Source organism: Oncorhynchus kisutch, linkage group LG20 (assembly GCF_002021735.2).
Source record: "Oncorhynchus kisutch isolate 150728-3 linkage group LG20, Okis_V2, whole genome shotgun sequence".
NCBI lineage: Eukaryota > Metazoa > Chordata > Actinopteri > Salmoniformes > Salmonidae > Oncorhynchus > Oncorhynchus kisutch.
Genome location: NC_034193.2, coordinates 25,835,045 through 25,851,761, shown reverse-complemented (window position 1 = coordinate 25,851,761; position 16,717 = coordinate 25,835,045). Strand labels below are relative to the sequence as shown.

Here is a 16,717-nt window from a genome sequence, read left to right as displayed (position 1 = left end):
GAAGCAAGGATATGCATATTCTTGGTACCATTTGAACGGAAACACTTTGAAGTTTGTGGAAATGTGAAAGGAATGTAGGAGAACATAACACAATAGATCTGGTAAAAGTTCAATAGAAAGGAAAAAAACAACCGTTCTTTTGCATTTTTTTGTACCATCATCTTTGAAATGCAAGAGAAAGGCCATAATGTATTATTCCAGCCCAGGTGCAATTTCGATTTTGGCCACTGGATGGCAGCAGTGTATGTGCAAGGTTTTAGACTGATCCAAAGAACCATTGCATTTCTGTTCAAAATGTTGTATCAGGACTGCCCAAATGTGCCTAATTTGTTATTTAGTAACTCTTCATGTTCAAAATTGTCCACTCTCAAACAATAGCATGATATTCTTTCACTATAATAGCTACTGTAAATTGGATAGTGCAGTTAGATTAACAATAATTTAAACTTTCTGCCAATATCAGATATGTCTGTGTCCTGGGAAATGTTCTTGATACTTACAACCTCATGCTAAATCGCATTAGCCTACGTTAGCTCAACTGTCCCGTGGAAGAGACAACGAACCCTTTAAACAACATGGGCTAAAACCTGGGGTTGACATGGGTTATCACACATTTGCCCACAGGGGTCCACCAAAAAGCCTAACATAAATCCATATAACCTTATCATCACTTTTACACCTTTTCAACTACTTACTACTTTTTAGTTACTTTGCAACTACTTAGCATCTTTGCTAATCCTAAACAATTTTAGCTAACCCTAACTATTTTAGCTAACCCTTCCCCATAACTTTAACCTCTTGGATTTGGATTTCAGAATAATCTTTGATTTACTTTCTGAATAATATGAAATGCTCTGGAACCAGACTGGTTAGCCTGTTACTATTATAAATCAAATGACATTTTGCTAGACTAGCAAGCTATCAATGTGCATAATATCTAACAAGTGGGTGAGGGTATGGGAAAAAAGTATGAACTTTGCAATTTTACCTTTATTTATCTATGCAAGTCAGTTAAGAACAAATTCTTATTTTCAATGACGGCCTAGGAACAGTGGGTTAACTGCCTGTTCAGGGGTAGAACGACAGATTTGTACCTTGTCAGCTCGGGGATTTGAACTTGCAACCTTCCGGTTACTAGTCCAACGCTCTAACCGCTACCCTGCCGCTGACTGAGTGACAGAAAACTTGTCTGCCCCCTGCAAATTGAGGACACCCAGACACCAGGGCTGCAAACTAGTCTAGAAATTTCCCGTCTTGAGTCCAAAATAGGTGGCCTACGTGATTCGTTTACAGCATCAGCGCGCACCATGGAAAGACCTGCATAGAGTAGAAAGGCAGTTACAGCAGCGCGTCCGCTGAACGATAATGAAGAGGTAACGTTAGGTGAGAAGGTGATGAAGAGTACTTCATGAGCTGTAATTGAAAAACAACTGGCATTTGGAAAATTTGATGTGAGGGAAAATGTGTGGAGGAACAAGTATTAGCATTGTTAAGTATCTTGCTAGCTGGATCGAATTCTCTATTAGCTAGTCAGAGAAATTTTGAGCAACAATAGTCAACTCATCTGATCAAATAATTGAGTTTATGGTGTGAAAATTTGCTTGCTAATAAAGTCAGACAGCTAACGTTAGCTAGCTAATGTTACAACATCAGATGAGCTAACATTAGTAACCTAACCAATTGGCTATAGTATTAGCTGGTATACAACTCCTTGCTGGTTCAAGTTATAACTCAGTTACTTACTGGACCCTGGCAATCTGTGTGAAATGTTAACTAGCTAACCATTATCTGTAAACTAATGTTTTCCCTCGACAGTATGTGGTTAATTTTCAGAATGAGAGAATTAGGTGAAAATGAGGCGTTGCACTTTTAAACAAGTGGATTCAGGGAAAAAGTGTAGCTGGAGCTGGGCCTGGCTTAAACTGGATGCCACTGTAAAGGGGAAAGGAACACCACACACTTTCCCTCTCTCACTTTTGCTGGCACATTGTAGAACAGATGTCCACAGGCAGAAAGTGTATAATGTGCAGTGTAGCCCAAATATATTGTTTTTGCTGTGTTGAACTTGACAGTAACATGTGAGGGGGGATTGTAATTTTTATAAACATTTTGGGCCCCCATGTAGGAAAACCACAAGGGCCCCAAAAAGTTGAATCCTCATTATACATGTTGTCCCCACACGTGGTTGCCATGTTGGACTTTATAAATTGTGAAGCCCAACATGAACCCAGATAAATCGCAACATGGCAACCATATGTGGGGCCAGTGTGGACACTAAGGACAAAACTGTGTGGGCTCCTTGTGGTTATCTGACATTGGCCCCAAGTGTTAAGCCTTCTTTAACCCACCTGGGCTAAAACCAGGGGGCCATGTGGGTTACCACACTTTTAGTACCCGCATGGGACCCAGGTGTTTTCCCAAATGGGTGTGAAGTGTGACCTACAGTAAGTAGGCTGTAAAATGTGGTTTTCAATTGGGCTGTCATCCTGGGACCAAAGATAGAGAACTTTCAGTACAGCAGTACTCACATACCTTATTCAATTCAAGGTTTGATGAGTTTCTTAATTTAAATAATATGTGGGGGTGTTAGGGCAGAAACAAAAAAGTACACTTCTTTGGGTCCCCAGGACAATGATTGCATTACAGAGCAAAAAGCATAATGATGCTAATTATACGCAATGATCATTTTGCATCATCATACCTTTGGCTCTGGACTGAAAGTGCTCCATCTTGAAAACTTGGTTGCTAGCATGCACACTTTTTGGTATTATATTGGTATTGGTTGACTCTTCCCATCCACTCCAATCCGAAATCCAGATCCTTCCCTCTGGCCGCAGGTACAGACAACCTAAGGTAAACAAAATAGGGTCAAGCACTCTTTTATTCTGAATGCAATTTTGTAACTTAACAAAATGTTGAACTAATTGCACATAGCACTATCAAACTGCCCTTACCCTGCCTAGTTGCTTGCAAATATCCTTTGCTTATTATTTTAAATTGTATATGTTTTATGACTGCTGCTAAATGATTTGCCTCTGAGGACATTTAAGTTTTCTAAATCTGAATACAGTGCATTCGGAAAGTCAGTCTACACACAATACCCCATAATGACGAAACAAAAGAAGGTTAAGAAAATATTTCAAAAAATTAAATAACTAAATGGAAATAGAACATTTACATAAGTATTCAGACCCTTTACTTTCTTGAAGCACCTCTGGCAGTGATAACAGCCTCGAGTCTTCTTGGGTATGATGCGACAAGCTTGGCACACCTGTATTTGGGGAGTTTCTCCCATTCTTCTCTGCAGATCCTGTCAAGCTATGTCAGGTTGGATGGGGAGCGTTGCTGCACAGCTATTTTCAGGTCTCTTCATAGATGTTCGATCGGGTTCAAGAGCAGGCTGGCTGGGACACTCAAAGACATTCAGAGAATTGTCCCGAAGCCACAACTGCATTGTCTTGGCTGTGTGCATAGAGTCGTTGTCCTGTTGGAAGGTGTACCTTCGCCGCAGTCTAAGGTCCTGAGAGCTCTGGAGCAGGTTTTCATCAATAATCTCGCCGTACTTTGCTCTGTTCATCTTTCCCTCGATCCCAACAAGTCTCCCAGGCCCTGCCGCTGAAAAACATCCCCATAGCATGATGCTGCCACCACCACCATGCTTCACCGTAGGGATGGTGCCAGGTTTCCTCCAGACGTGACACTTGGCATTCTGGCCAAAGAGTTCAATCTCGGTTTCATCAGACCAGAAAATCTTGTTTATCATGGTCTGAGAGTCCTTTAGGTGCCTTTTGGCAAACTCCAAGTGGGCTGTCATGTGACTTTTACTGAGGAGTGGCTTCAGTCTGGCCACTCTACCATAAAGGCCTGATTGTTGTAGTCCTACAAAGATGGTTGTACTTCTGGAAGGTTATTCAACCTTCACAGAGGAACTCTGGAGCTCTATCAGAGTGACCATTCAAGATCCTGGTCACCTTCCTGACCAACGCCCTTCTCCCCCGATTGCTCAGTTTGGCCAGGTGACCAGCTCTAAGAAGATTCTTGGTGGTTAAAACTTCTTCCATTTAAGAATGATGGAGGCCATTGTGTTCTTGGGGACCATCAACGCTGGAGCAATTTTTTGGTATCCTTCCCCAGATCTGTGCTCGACACAATCCTGTCTTGGAGCTCTACGGACAATTCCTTTGACCTCATGGCTAGGTTTTTGCGCTAACACGCATGGTTAACTGTGGGACCTTATTTGGACAGGTGTGTGCCTTTCCAAATCATGTCCAATCAATTGAATTTACCACACAGGATGATCAATGGAAACAGGATGCACCCGAGCTCAATTTTGAGTGTCATTGCAAATGGTCTGAATACTTATGTAAATAAGGTATTTCTGTTTTAAATTTTAATAAATGTGCAAACATGTATAAAATCCTGTTTTCGCTTTGTCATTATGAGGTATTGTGTGTAGATTGATGATTTTTTTTATTTAACCCATTTTAGAATAAGGCTGTAACGTAACAAAATGTGGAAAAAGGTCAAGGTGTCTGAATACTTTCCAAAAGCACTGTATATAAACACTGGACTAATTAATAAAATAGTACAATAAATATTTTTTTGTAAAACATCCCTTTCAGAGCACCTACCGCTGTTTTGAGTAACTTTTGCTCTATTGCCTGCCTCCACATCCTGGACAGTATTCATTGGGAAATCAGCCCCCTCAGGTAGTGTTGCTGTTGGGCCAGACATAGAAAAACCCATGTGGGATACAACATGTATCCATCTATATGGCCTCGTTTACAAAGGTAGCCCAATTCTGATGCTTTTTTCTATTACAGTGCCTTGCGAAAGTATTCGCCCCCCTTAAACTTTGCGACCTTTTGCCACATTTCAGGCTTCAAACATAAACATATAAAACTGTATTTTTTTGTGGAGAATCAACAACAAGTGGGACACAATCATGAAGTGGAACGACATTTATTGGATATTTCAAACTTTTTTAACAAATCCAAAACTGAAAAATTGGGCGTGCAAAATTATTCAGCCCCCTTAAGTTAATACTTTGTAGCGCCACCTTTTGCTGCGTTTACAGCTGTAAGTCGCTTGGGGTATGTCTCTATCAGTTTTGCACATCGAGAGACTGACATTTTTTCCCATTCCTCCTTGCAAAACAGCTCGAGCTCAGTGAGGTTGGATGGAGAGCATTTGTGAACAGCAGTTTTCAGTTCTTTCCACAGATTCTCGATTGGATTCAGGTCTGGACTTTGACTTGGCCATTCTAACACCTGGATATGTTTATTTTTGAACCATTCCATTGTAGATTTTGCTTTATGTTTTGGATCATTGTCTTGTTGGAAGACAATCTCCGTCCCAGTCTCAGGTCTTTTGCAGACTCCATCAGGTTTTCTTCCAGAATGGTCCTGTATTTGGCTCCATCCATCTTCCCATCAATTTTAACCATCTTCCCTGTCCCTGCTGAAGAAAAGCAGGCCCAAACCATGATGCTGCCACCACCATGTTTGACAGTGGGGATGGTGTGTTCAGGGTGATGAGCTGTGTTGCTTTTACGCCAAACATAACGTTTTGCATTGTTGCCAAAAAGTTCCATTTTGGTTTCATCTGACCAGAGCACCTTCTTCCACATGTTTGGTGTGTCTCCCAGGTGGCTTGTGGCAAACTTTAAACAACACTTTTTATGGATATCTTTAAGAAATGGCTTTCTTCTTGCCACTCTTCCATAAAGGCCAGATTTGTGCAATATACGACTGATTGTTGTCCAATGGACAGAGTCTCCCACCTCAGCTGTAGATCTCTGCAGTTCATCCAGAATGATCATGGGCCTCTTGGCTGCATCTCTGATCAGTCTTCTTCTTGTATGAGCTGAAAGTTTAGAGGGACGGCCAGGTCTTGGTAGATTTGCAGTGGTCTGATACTCCTTCCATTTCAATATTATCGATTGCACAGTGCTCCTTGGGATGTTTAAAGCTTGGGAAATCTTTTTTTATCCAAATCCGGCTTTAAACTTCTTCACAACAGTATCTCGGACCTGCCTTGTGTGTTCCTTGTTCTTCATGATGCTCTCTGCGCTTTTAACGGACCTCTGAGACTATCACAGTGCAGGTGCATTTATACGGAGACTTGATTACACACAGGTGGATTGTATTTATCATCATTAGTCATTTAGGTCAACATTGGATCATTCAGAGATCCTCACTGAACTTCTGGAGAGAGTTTGCTGCACTGAAAGTAAAGGGGCTGAATAATTTTGCACATCCAATTTTTCAGTTTTTGATTTGTTAAAAAAGTTTGAAATATCCAATAAATGTCGTTCCACTTCATGATTGTGTCCCACTTGTCGTTGATTCTTCACAAAAAAATACAGTTTTATATCTTTATGTTTGAAGCCTGAAATGTGGCAAAAGGTCGCAAAGTTCAAGGGGGCCGAATACTTTCGCAAGGCACTGTAATTGGTATTTTGACCAATCAGATCAGCTTTTTTGCCAATAATTGGGCAAAAGATCAGAATTGAGCTGCAAGTGTAGTTGTAGCCAAATGGACCCTTTAGCATTTTTAAAGGGCTGTACCTGGCATAATGTAACCTTATTACAGTAGGCTATGATTATATAAATCATTATAAAAAATTAAAAAAGAGACTATTCTTCATATTTTTAACCATTCATAATCAATTCAAGATCATGTAATTTGAACTTTTCTGGTCAGATTTAGCTAGCAAAATAATTTACCATTCTAAATATTTTACTGCAGTTAATGTAAGAGGCTAAGTTTCTAATTTCAGTTTGTTTCACATTTTACGAAATTAACAACCATTATAAAATGTTAAAAATACATAAATTACACACAGGTCAACATTCACAAGGCTGCAGGGCCAGATGGATTACCAGGACGTGTACTGCGAGCATGCGCTGATCCACTCAAAAAATAATTGATTCCTTAAAAATAATAAATTCCCAACATATTACAGCATGTGACTCGCGAATGATTTCCAAAGCCGATTCCTGAACAAATCATCAGCATTCTGACCAAAATGTCAAGAGTCATTCTGCTTCATTGTATTAGCCTCGGTAGCTAGCTACAAACATGGCTTGAAACTAGGACAGAGTATGCCAACAGCGATAAATACAGCGAGGGCCGTATAATTAGACAAAGAAAAGTACACTTACAAAGAATGACAGCCAACTCAGTGGTTCAAACACAAGTGTTTCCTTTACTACTTAACGCAAGCTTGTTGAAAAAATAAACCACTTTGCCAACGTTAGCTCCCATGCTAAAGCGCTAACTTGCCAACGTTAGCTAGATAACTCAACAAGGCCAGCTATAGTTTGTGCGAACTGACACGGCTAGTTCACTCGACAACACATGTCCAGATGCAGCAGCCGTAACTCAGCCAGAAGTGACCCACCTTTTAACCGCATTTTAGCAAACAACTCAGCAAAGGTTCTCTTATTCTAGCCGGAACAAGGTTGCACTGACAATGAAACCGGAGGTCTGCTTTAAGAAAGCCTCATTTGGGCCGCAAATTCCAAGAGACACTTTCTCTGCCCGTGTGAAAAAAATGATACAACAATAAAGACAGGGTTGGACTGAGATTTGTACATTTGGTTTACAAGCAAAATAAATGCTCACCCAGAGGTGGCACTCCTAGTAGCCGGGGACTTTAATGCAGGGAAACTTAAATCAGTTCTACCAAATTTCTATCAGCATGTTAAATGTGCAACCAGGGTGAAAAGAACTTTGGACCACCTATACTCCACACACAGAGACACATACAAAGATATCCCTCGCCCTCCATTTGGCAAATCTTACCATAATTCCATCCTCCTGATTACAAGCAAAAATTAAAGCAGGAAGCACCAGTGACTAGATCAATAAAAAAAAGTGGTCAGATGAAGCAGATGCTAAACTACAGGACTGTTTTGCTAGCAGAGACAAATATGTTCCGGGATTCCTCCAATATCATTGGGGAGTACACCACATCTGTCATTGGCTTCATCAATAAGTGCATCGATGACGTCGTCCCTACAGTGACTGTGCATATATACCCCAACCAGAAGCCATGTATTACAGGTAACATCCGCACTGAGCTAAAGGCTAGAGCTGCAGCTTTCAAGGAGTGGGACTCTAACCCGGAAGCTTATGCCCTCCGACGCTATGCCCTCCGACGAACCATCAAACAGGCAAAGCATCAATACAGGACTAAAATAGAGTCGTACTACACCTGCTCTGATGCTCGTCGGATGGGGCAGGGCTTGCAAACCATTACAGACTACAAAGGGATGTACAGCCGAGAGCTGCCCAGTGACGAGCCTACCAGACGAGTTAAACTACTTCTATGCTCGCTTCGAGGCAAATAACACTGAAACATGCATGACAGCACCAGCTATACCGGAAGACTGTGTGATCGCGCTCTCCGCAGCTGATGTGAGTAAGACCTTTAGACAGGTCAACATTCACAAGGCTGGATTACCAGGACGTGTACTGCGAGCATGCGCTGACCAACTGTGTCTTCACTGACATTCACAACAGTGTCTTCACTGACATTTTCAATCTCTCCTTGTCCGAGTCTGTAATACCAACATGTTTTATGCAGACCACTATAGTGCCTGTGCCAAAGAACACTAAGGTAATCTGCCTAAATGACAACCGACCTGTAGCACTTGCGTCTTTAGCCATGAAGTGCTTTGAAAGGCTGGTCATGGCTCACATCAACACCATCATCCCAGAAACCCTAGACCCATTCCAATATGCATACCACCCTAACAGATCCACAGATGATACAATCTCTATTGTGCGCCAAACTGCCCTTTCCCACCTGGGCAAAAGGACCACCTATGTGAGAATGCTATTCATTGACTACAGCTCAGTGTTCAACACCATGGTGCCCTCAAAGCTCATCCATAAGCTAAGGACCCTGGGACTAAACACCTCCCTCTGCAACTGGATCCTGGACTTCCTGACGGGCCACCCCCAGGTGGTAAGGGTAGGTAACAACACATCTGCCACGCTGATCCTCAACACAGGGGCCTCTCAGGGGTGCGTGCTCAGCCCCCTGCTGTACTCCCTGTTCACTCATGAACGGCCAGGCACGACTCCAACACCATCATTACATTTGTGGTAGGCCTGATCACCAACAACAACGAGACAGCCTATAGGGAGGAGGTCAGAGAACTGGCCGTGTGGTGCCAGGACAATTGTCTAAGACTCCAGCCACCCAAGTCATAGATTGTTCTCTCTGCTACCGCATGGCAAGCGGTGCCGGAGCACCCCCCCCCCCCCACACACTCTCTGTTGTCATCTATGGATAGTCACTTTAATAATTCTACCTACATGTACACACTACCTCAACTAACCGGTGCCCCCGCACATTGACTCTGTACCGGCACCCCCTTGTATATATTGTTATTTTTTACTGCTGCTTTTTAATTGCTCGTTACTTTTATCTCTTGGCCTTATTTTTTTTTTAAACTGCACTGTTGGTTAGAGGCTCATAAGTAAGCATTTCACTGTAAGGCAGGGGTGGGAAATTCCAGTCCTCGAGGGCCTGATTGGTATCACAGTTTTGCACCAGCTAACACACCTGACTTCAATAATCACCTAATCATGATCTTCAGTTTAGAATGCAATTTGATTAATCATCTGTTTGCTAGGGATGGAGGAAAAGTGTGATACCAATCAGGCCCTCGAGGACTGGAGTTGCCCACCCCTGCAGTAAGGTCCACAGCTGTTTTATTCGGCGCATGTGATTGATTTGATAAAAATTTGATAAAACTACAATGCGACTCTTCTTGAGCTACAGCCCCACATTTGGTTGGTCCGGACAGGACCAGGTAACAATCTGATTCAAAAGTTAGGAATTCAAATTACAGCAGTTGAAGGACAATTTCAGTATTTAGGACCCTAATCTGTATTCATCATATAAATGCCATGTTTTTTTAAATATTCATCATTAGGTTGAGTAACTTACCTGAAGCAGCGTTCATCTTCCTGAAGATGATCATCTTCCTGAACATCTTCAGGAAATTTGGTGCAAGTTGGTCACACAAACCAAGGAAAAACAAAAAAACACAGCTTTTTCCCCCACTTCTTTGTTAGTTGCACTGAACGTGAGTCGGTTTCTCCACACTGCAGCTTTAGATGAAAATGGGGGTTTATTTGGTTAATTTAGAAGTTTCTTTCTATGCTTTCTAGTATTCATGAAGGACTTTGGCAACAGTATAACATTAACTTACAATTAACTATCCCTTTGAGCTGCAGTTGGCAGCTGCAGTTGGCATTCCCCTCCAGTTCATGGTCTTTGAAAGGTCATGTGTGCCATGATCCTCCACACACTCTTTCACATCACAGCCACCTTTCAATCCCAAATAGGCCATCTGTAACCACAGAAAAGTGACCATAACATATGGATTTCACCTAATTTTAATAGCCTATTGGCTGCTGAAAAAAAGAGTACGTTTTTTTATCCAATATCAAAAACACTATATTAGTTTTGGATAACTAAGACTCCATACAGATCGGGATATTGGTTATGTCTCAGCTAATACCACTAACTTTTAAAGCATAATTATAATGGCTGACTAGGTCAGGAGATGGAAATGCAAAAAGTAACCAACACTTTCTTGCTTTTTGGTGGGAAGAGATAATGTTGCTAAACCTTATAAATTTATACAAAAATAAATGTAAAAAGCACCTGTGAGGCATGAAAATATTCAAAAAGTAGCTTGAGATATTTTTTAAATCATAAACAGTGCAGAACACGTTAAATTGTCAGGTAAGAATATCTATTAATATTGAATAATACAAAATATTTTCATTTAATTGATTGTCATGGTTAAGTGATTATATGATCTCTGTACCAGCACTTAACAGTTAACAAGGCGTGTTGGGCCTCGATTCAAGCTAAAAGCAACATTCTAACAGTAATTAAACATTCTTATACTGTATATTTGGTTGTGTTTATGAAGGTATTGTTAACATTAAAATATAAATAGCATTGAAGTTACTGTGGGCTGTATGTTGGGTAATGGAGAGGAGCAGGTCTTACTGTCAGGAAGGTCAACAGGGGAATGGCATACAACATTATGACATGCTGTACTAAAACAGTTGTTTGTGATACTACGATTTTTAACAACAAAAAAGTAGAGGGAGACTTTACCTTAAATGGCAAGTGGCAGACACTCTTCCCGCCTTCTCGTCTACACAGTAACGTCAGCTACATGCAAATGTTTGCCAAGCTAACTCATTATTTAGCTAGGTAAGTTAACACTATCCAAGCACACATTTACATAGCACTGTTAAGACAGCTACAAACATAAAACGTTTATTAAATTGCGTTAGCTATAGTTAGCTAACTACAGACCTCACCTTTTAATAGCTAGCGTCCTCAGTAGTGGCCCCTTGCCAGCTAAGTTAGCTCACACAACCTAAAAGAAAAATGAGAACTAGATAGTGAGTAGCTAGCTCCTAGCTAGTACACCTGCTCATTTTACTTGGGCAGCTAATGTGAGGTTCAGTGTTATGCACTATAGCCCGTTACCATATCATATGTGATTAAATATTATTTGCTGTTGGCTTGTGTGTGCTGTATGTACACAATGCTGTATGTGTTATGCAACATAGCTGACTTGAGACATTGTTAACAGTTTCAGGGCCATGGGCCTTTCTCTTGATGGACAAATACAGAATAACATAAAAAACGGAACTGTGCAATGAGTTGCGGGGGACACATACAGAACGTAGTGTAGAGAACAAACAGTCTTTTATTAGATAACAGGAGCCAGGTGTGTGAAAACTCTATCGAGAGTATGAGCGCATAGATATTCTACACAGCTACAACGCCTGACCGCTGAAGCGCCTAGGGGCTGGGACCAGTTCGTGCACCAACAATCAACAATAGGCTGAGTGAGTTTAAACCACGCCCAGTCTCTACTCTGTGATAGGCCAGCTCAGAAGCAGGAACTACTTCTGTCAGAGTATTAAAGAAGATACCGTTAGTGTGTTGGCTAGTTCTCTGTTCTACCCTGCGTGGTGTTACAGCGAACCCGTATACGAAAATTGCATTTACCACTTATTGCTTAGCTAATAAAAAGTACATAGTATACAAATCGGTGACTCAGTGTCATACCTGTTCTGAAACCAGATTCGAATTGACGCAACCCTTAACACTAAAGACGTTAACTTTGATAGCTAGCTAGCAATCACAAAGAACAAGCTCCTTGATTTAGCTCACAAATGTTAGTGGACAGCAAACCATTTCAGTTTTCAGCACTTGCTATAAGTCCGATATGCATCTTGCTAGCTTTTAAGGCTGCCTGACAAGCTAGCTAGCTAGCTCATTGCCAGAAATTCCTAGCTAGCTAACCTAGCCAGGTTACCTTGCCTACACTACATTTTTCACGGTCCAGTTGCAGTTTCATAAAGAAAATATATTTTTGACACCTAAGCTATTTAAAATGTCAGGTAGGGAAAAATAGGTCACTTACAGATTTCATGAAGTTAGCTAGCTAGCTATTGAATGTAACCAATCTAACATGTTATAGTCGCATGTAGCTAGCTAGCAATGCTGCAAATTGGTAACTTATCCCTGGGGTCTCCACACGAAATAGCAGGGGAGTCATATGACTAGGGGTTGGCGCCAAGAGTTGGAGGTATTCACTTTGAATAATCTAACACACTAAAACATTTGGTACACTCCCAAAAAATTATAGTTTTAAATATTGAAAGTTCTTTGCTTTAAAGATAGTTAAACCCTATTTGATGTTTTTAAAATGTATATTAAAGCCATGCTTAAAAGGTTATGAATGGAACCTGTATGGCTATATAAATAACTTTTTTCTTAGGTTCTAAAGAACCATTAAACCATTAAATAGGTTAGACTTTGTATAGCAGCAAAAAACGGGGTTAATTGCCATCCATTGTCAGTCAAGTACGTTTATTATCAAATGCAAGTGTAACGGCTTTTATATATCTCATCGACAAAGAACACAGTGCTCTTCTCTTTCACGGTTTATTCTGCAAATAACATACACAACACTGTGTAAACTTCATTACAATTACAAACAAACCAAGCAATCTCCATAAAAGTTGAACAACTCTGGCTGCAACTCTAATACTTTTTGAAAAGTGAAATGTCTATTTATAACATACATTTGATACATTATTGCATTTATAACATGGCTACAGAGCGCTCAACTTATAATGACTCTGTCTGACAGCCACAACAAATCACCACAGCACATGGGCTAAACATGTACAGTAACATATCATTATTACATATAATTTGGGAGCACGTACCTGCGAATACATACACAACACTGTGTGAACTTCAGCACAACTGTAAACCCACCATGCCGTGAAACAAGTGCCGTGCCGTGAAACATAAAAGTGCCGTGAAACATAAAATAAAAATACACTTACACTTCACGAGGAGACTAGCCTCATTAGCAAAGTACAAGGCGAACGTTAGCTACCCTTCAGCATAACGCAACGTGACATTTTTGTAAATGTCCATAAAATGTCCATAAAATGATAAATACAAGACACAACTCTGTAACACTATCACACTATAACGTGTCAACATCGATAATGCTTATGAAACAATACGGGTTACAGCCTAACATGCATTAGATCTAATTTTAAAAGTGAAAACACTGGGTGCAGCATGGATCACGATACATACATCCATCAAAGTTTAACAATTCTTTGGCTGAATACCGCGTGATCATGCGCACACATATAGATACACACGGCGATGCAGTTACTCAACCAATACAGCAGGTGGCTCCACAACTACTGCTAAATTATGACAAAACTCTACAACTAGGATGTCTATTTCAACCCTGTTACACAAGGACTAGAGTAGTACCTTACAATGAAATGCTTTGTTGCATGTAGGCCAACAACAGCAAGTACAAAATTGGTAGGCCGTTATTGTAAATAAGAATGTGTTCTTAACTGACGTGCCTAGTTAAATAAAGATGAAATAATACACAATCTAAGAGGTGAATAACAATTGATCAAAGGGTACATAGAATGTGCAAACAGGCAGTTAAAATACATTTAGTATAACATTTAGTATAAAATTGATATGTACATATGAGAGGGATAAATTGTCTAGTGCATATTTAATAAAAAAATTATATGAAATGTATGTTATTATATATCGAGCCGTTTGCATACCGCCCCAACAGGTCCACAGATGACGCAATCGTCATCGCACTGCACACTGCCCTATCCAATCTGGACAAAAATAATACCTATGTAAGAATGCTGTTCACTGACTACAGCTCATCATTCAACACCATAGTACCCTCCAAGCTCATCATCAAGCTGGAGTCCCTGGGTCTGAACCCCGCCCTGTGGAACTGGGTCCTGGACTTTCTGACGCCCCCAGGTGGTGAAGGTAGGAAACAACATCACTTCGCTGACCCTCAACACGGGGGCCCCACAAGTGTGTGTGCTCAACCCTCTTCTGTACTCCCTGTTCACCCACAACTGCGTGCTCTTGCATGCCGCCAATTCAATCATCAAGTTTACAGATGACAACAGTAGTGGGCTTGATCACCAACAATGACGAGACAGTCTACAGGGGGCAGTCGGAGTGTGGTGTCAGGAAAACAAATCAAATTGTATTAGTCACATGTGCCGAATACAACAGGTAGACCTTACAGTGAAATACTTACTTACGAGCCCCTAACCAAAAATGCAGTTTCAAAAAAATACAGATAAGGATAAGAGATAAAAGTAACAAGTAATTAAAGAACAGCAGTAAAAAATAACAATAAATACAGGGGGTGCCGGCACAGAGTCAATATGCGGGGGCACCGGTTAGTTGAGGTAGTATGTACATGTAGGTAGAGTTATTCAAGTAACTTGGCATAGATGACAACAGAGAGTGGCAGTGGTGTGGAGAGGGGAGGGGAGGGGAGGGGGAAATGCAAACAGTCTGGGTAGCCATTTGACTAGATGTTCAGGAGTCTTATGGCTTGGGGATAGAAGTTATTTAGAAGCCTCTTGGACCTAGACTTGGCGCTCCTGTACCGCTTGCTGTGCGGTAGCAGAGAGAACAGTCTATGACTAGGGTGGCTAGAGTCTTTGACAATTTTTAGGGCCTTCCTCTGACACTGCCTGTATAGAGGTCCTGGATGGCAGGAAGCTTGGCCCCAGTGATGTACTGACCCTCTGTAGGACGTTGCGGTCAAAGGCCAAGCAGTTACCATACCAGGCAGTGATGGTGCAGCTGTAGAACCTTTTGAGGATCTGAGGACCCATGACAATTATTTTCAGTCTCCTGAGGGGGAATAGGTTTTGTCGTGTCCGCTTCACGACTGTCTTGGTGTGCATGGACAATGTTAGTTTGTTGGTGATGTGGCCACCAAGGAACTTGAAGCTCTCAACCTGCTCCACTGCAACTCCGTCGATGAGAATGGGGGGGTGCTCAGTCCTCTTTTTCCTGTAGTCCTCAATCATCTCCTTTGTCTTGATCACGTTGAGGGAGAGGTTGTTGTCCTGGCACCACACGACCAGGTCTTTGTCCTCCTCCCTACAAGCTGTCTCGTTGTTGTCTGTGATCAGGCCTACCACTGTTGTGTTATCGGCAAATTTAATGATGATGTTGGAGTCGTGCCTGGCCGTGCAGTCATGAGTGAACAGGGAGTACAGGAGGGACTAAGCACACACCCATGAGAGGCCCCTGTGTTGAGGATCAGCGTGGCAGATGTGTTGTTACCTACCTTTACCACCTGGGACGGCCCGTCAGGAAGTCCAGGATCCAGTTGTAGAGAGAGGTGTTAAGTCCCAGGGTCCTTAGCATATTGATGAGCTTTGAGGGCACTATGCTGAGCTGTAGTCAATGAATAACATTCTCACATACAGTTGAAGTCGGACGTTTACATACACTTAGGTTGGAGTCAATAAAACTGGTTTTTCAACCACTCCACAAATTTCTTGTTAAAACTTCTTCAGGCTAGGGTCCTTTTTTCTGAATTTCTGCCCGACTGACGTGCCCAAAGTAAACTACCTGTTACTCAGGCCCAGAAGCCAGGATGTGCATATAATTGGTACCATTGGATAGAAAACACTTTGAACACAGTTTGTAGAAATTTTAAAATACTGTATGAGAGTATAACACAATAGATATGGTAGGAGAAAAACCAAGCAGAATTTTTTGGGAGAGAGAGCCCAAGCTCTGTAAAGTTCCGTTACAGTCCTTTAGAAACATGTCAAACAATGTATGGAATCAATCTTTAGGATGTTTTTAACATATAACTTCAATAATATTCCAACCGGAGAATTCCTATGTCTGTAGAAAAGCAATGGAACAAAAGCTAACTCTCATGAACGCGCCTCAGAGCCTTTGGCAATCTGCCAGACACCTGGCTCAAACAGCCCTTATGAGCCCCCACTTCACAGTAGAATCCTCAAACAAGTTTCTAAAAACGGTTCACATCTAGTGGAAGCCTTAGGAAGTGCAACATAACCAATATCACACTGTGTATTCAATAGGGGCTGGGTTGAAATTCGACCAACCTCAGATTTCCCAATTCCTGTTTGGATTTCTTCTCAGGTTTTTGCCTGCCATATGAGTTCTGTTATACTCACAGACATCATTCAAACAGTTTTAGAAACTTCAGAGTGTTTTCTATCCAATAATAATAATAATACGCATATATTAGCAACTGGGACTGAGGAGCAGGCCGTTTACTCTGGGAACCTTTCA

The 16,717-nt window shown here is 41.3% G+C and overlaps 1 long non-coding RNA gene across 1 annotated transcript; it reads right to left on the bottom strand.

The window, feature by feature from the left end:
* Positions 1-464: 464 nt before the first annotated feature.
* Positions 465-13,683, bottom strand: LOC109865545 (uncharacterized). Its single transcript, XR_004204482.1, has 6 exons — positions 13,294-13,683; positions 11,365-11,423; positions 10,233-10,373; positions 9,968-10,131; positions 4,632-4,718; positions 465-2,848 (listed from the first exon to the last, which is right to left on the bottom strand). It is a non-coding gene; the product is annotated as an uncharacterized LOC109865545 (long non-coding RNA).
* Between the last annotated feature and the right edge of the window lie 3,034 nt (positions 13,684-16,717).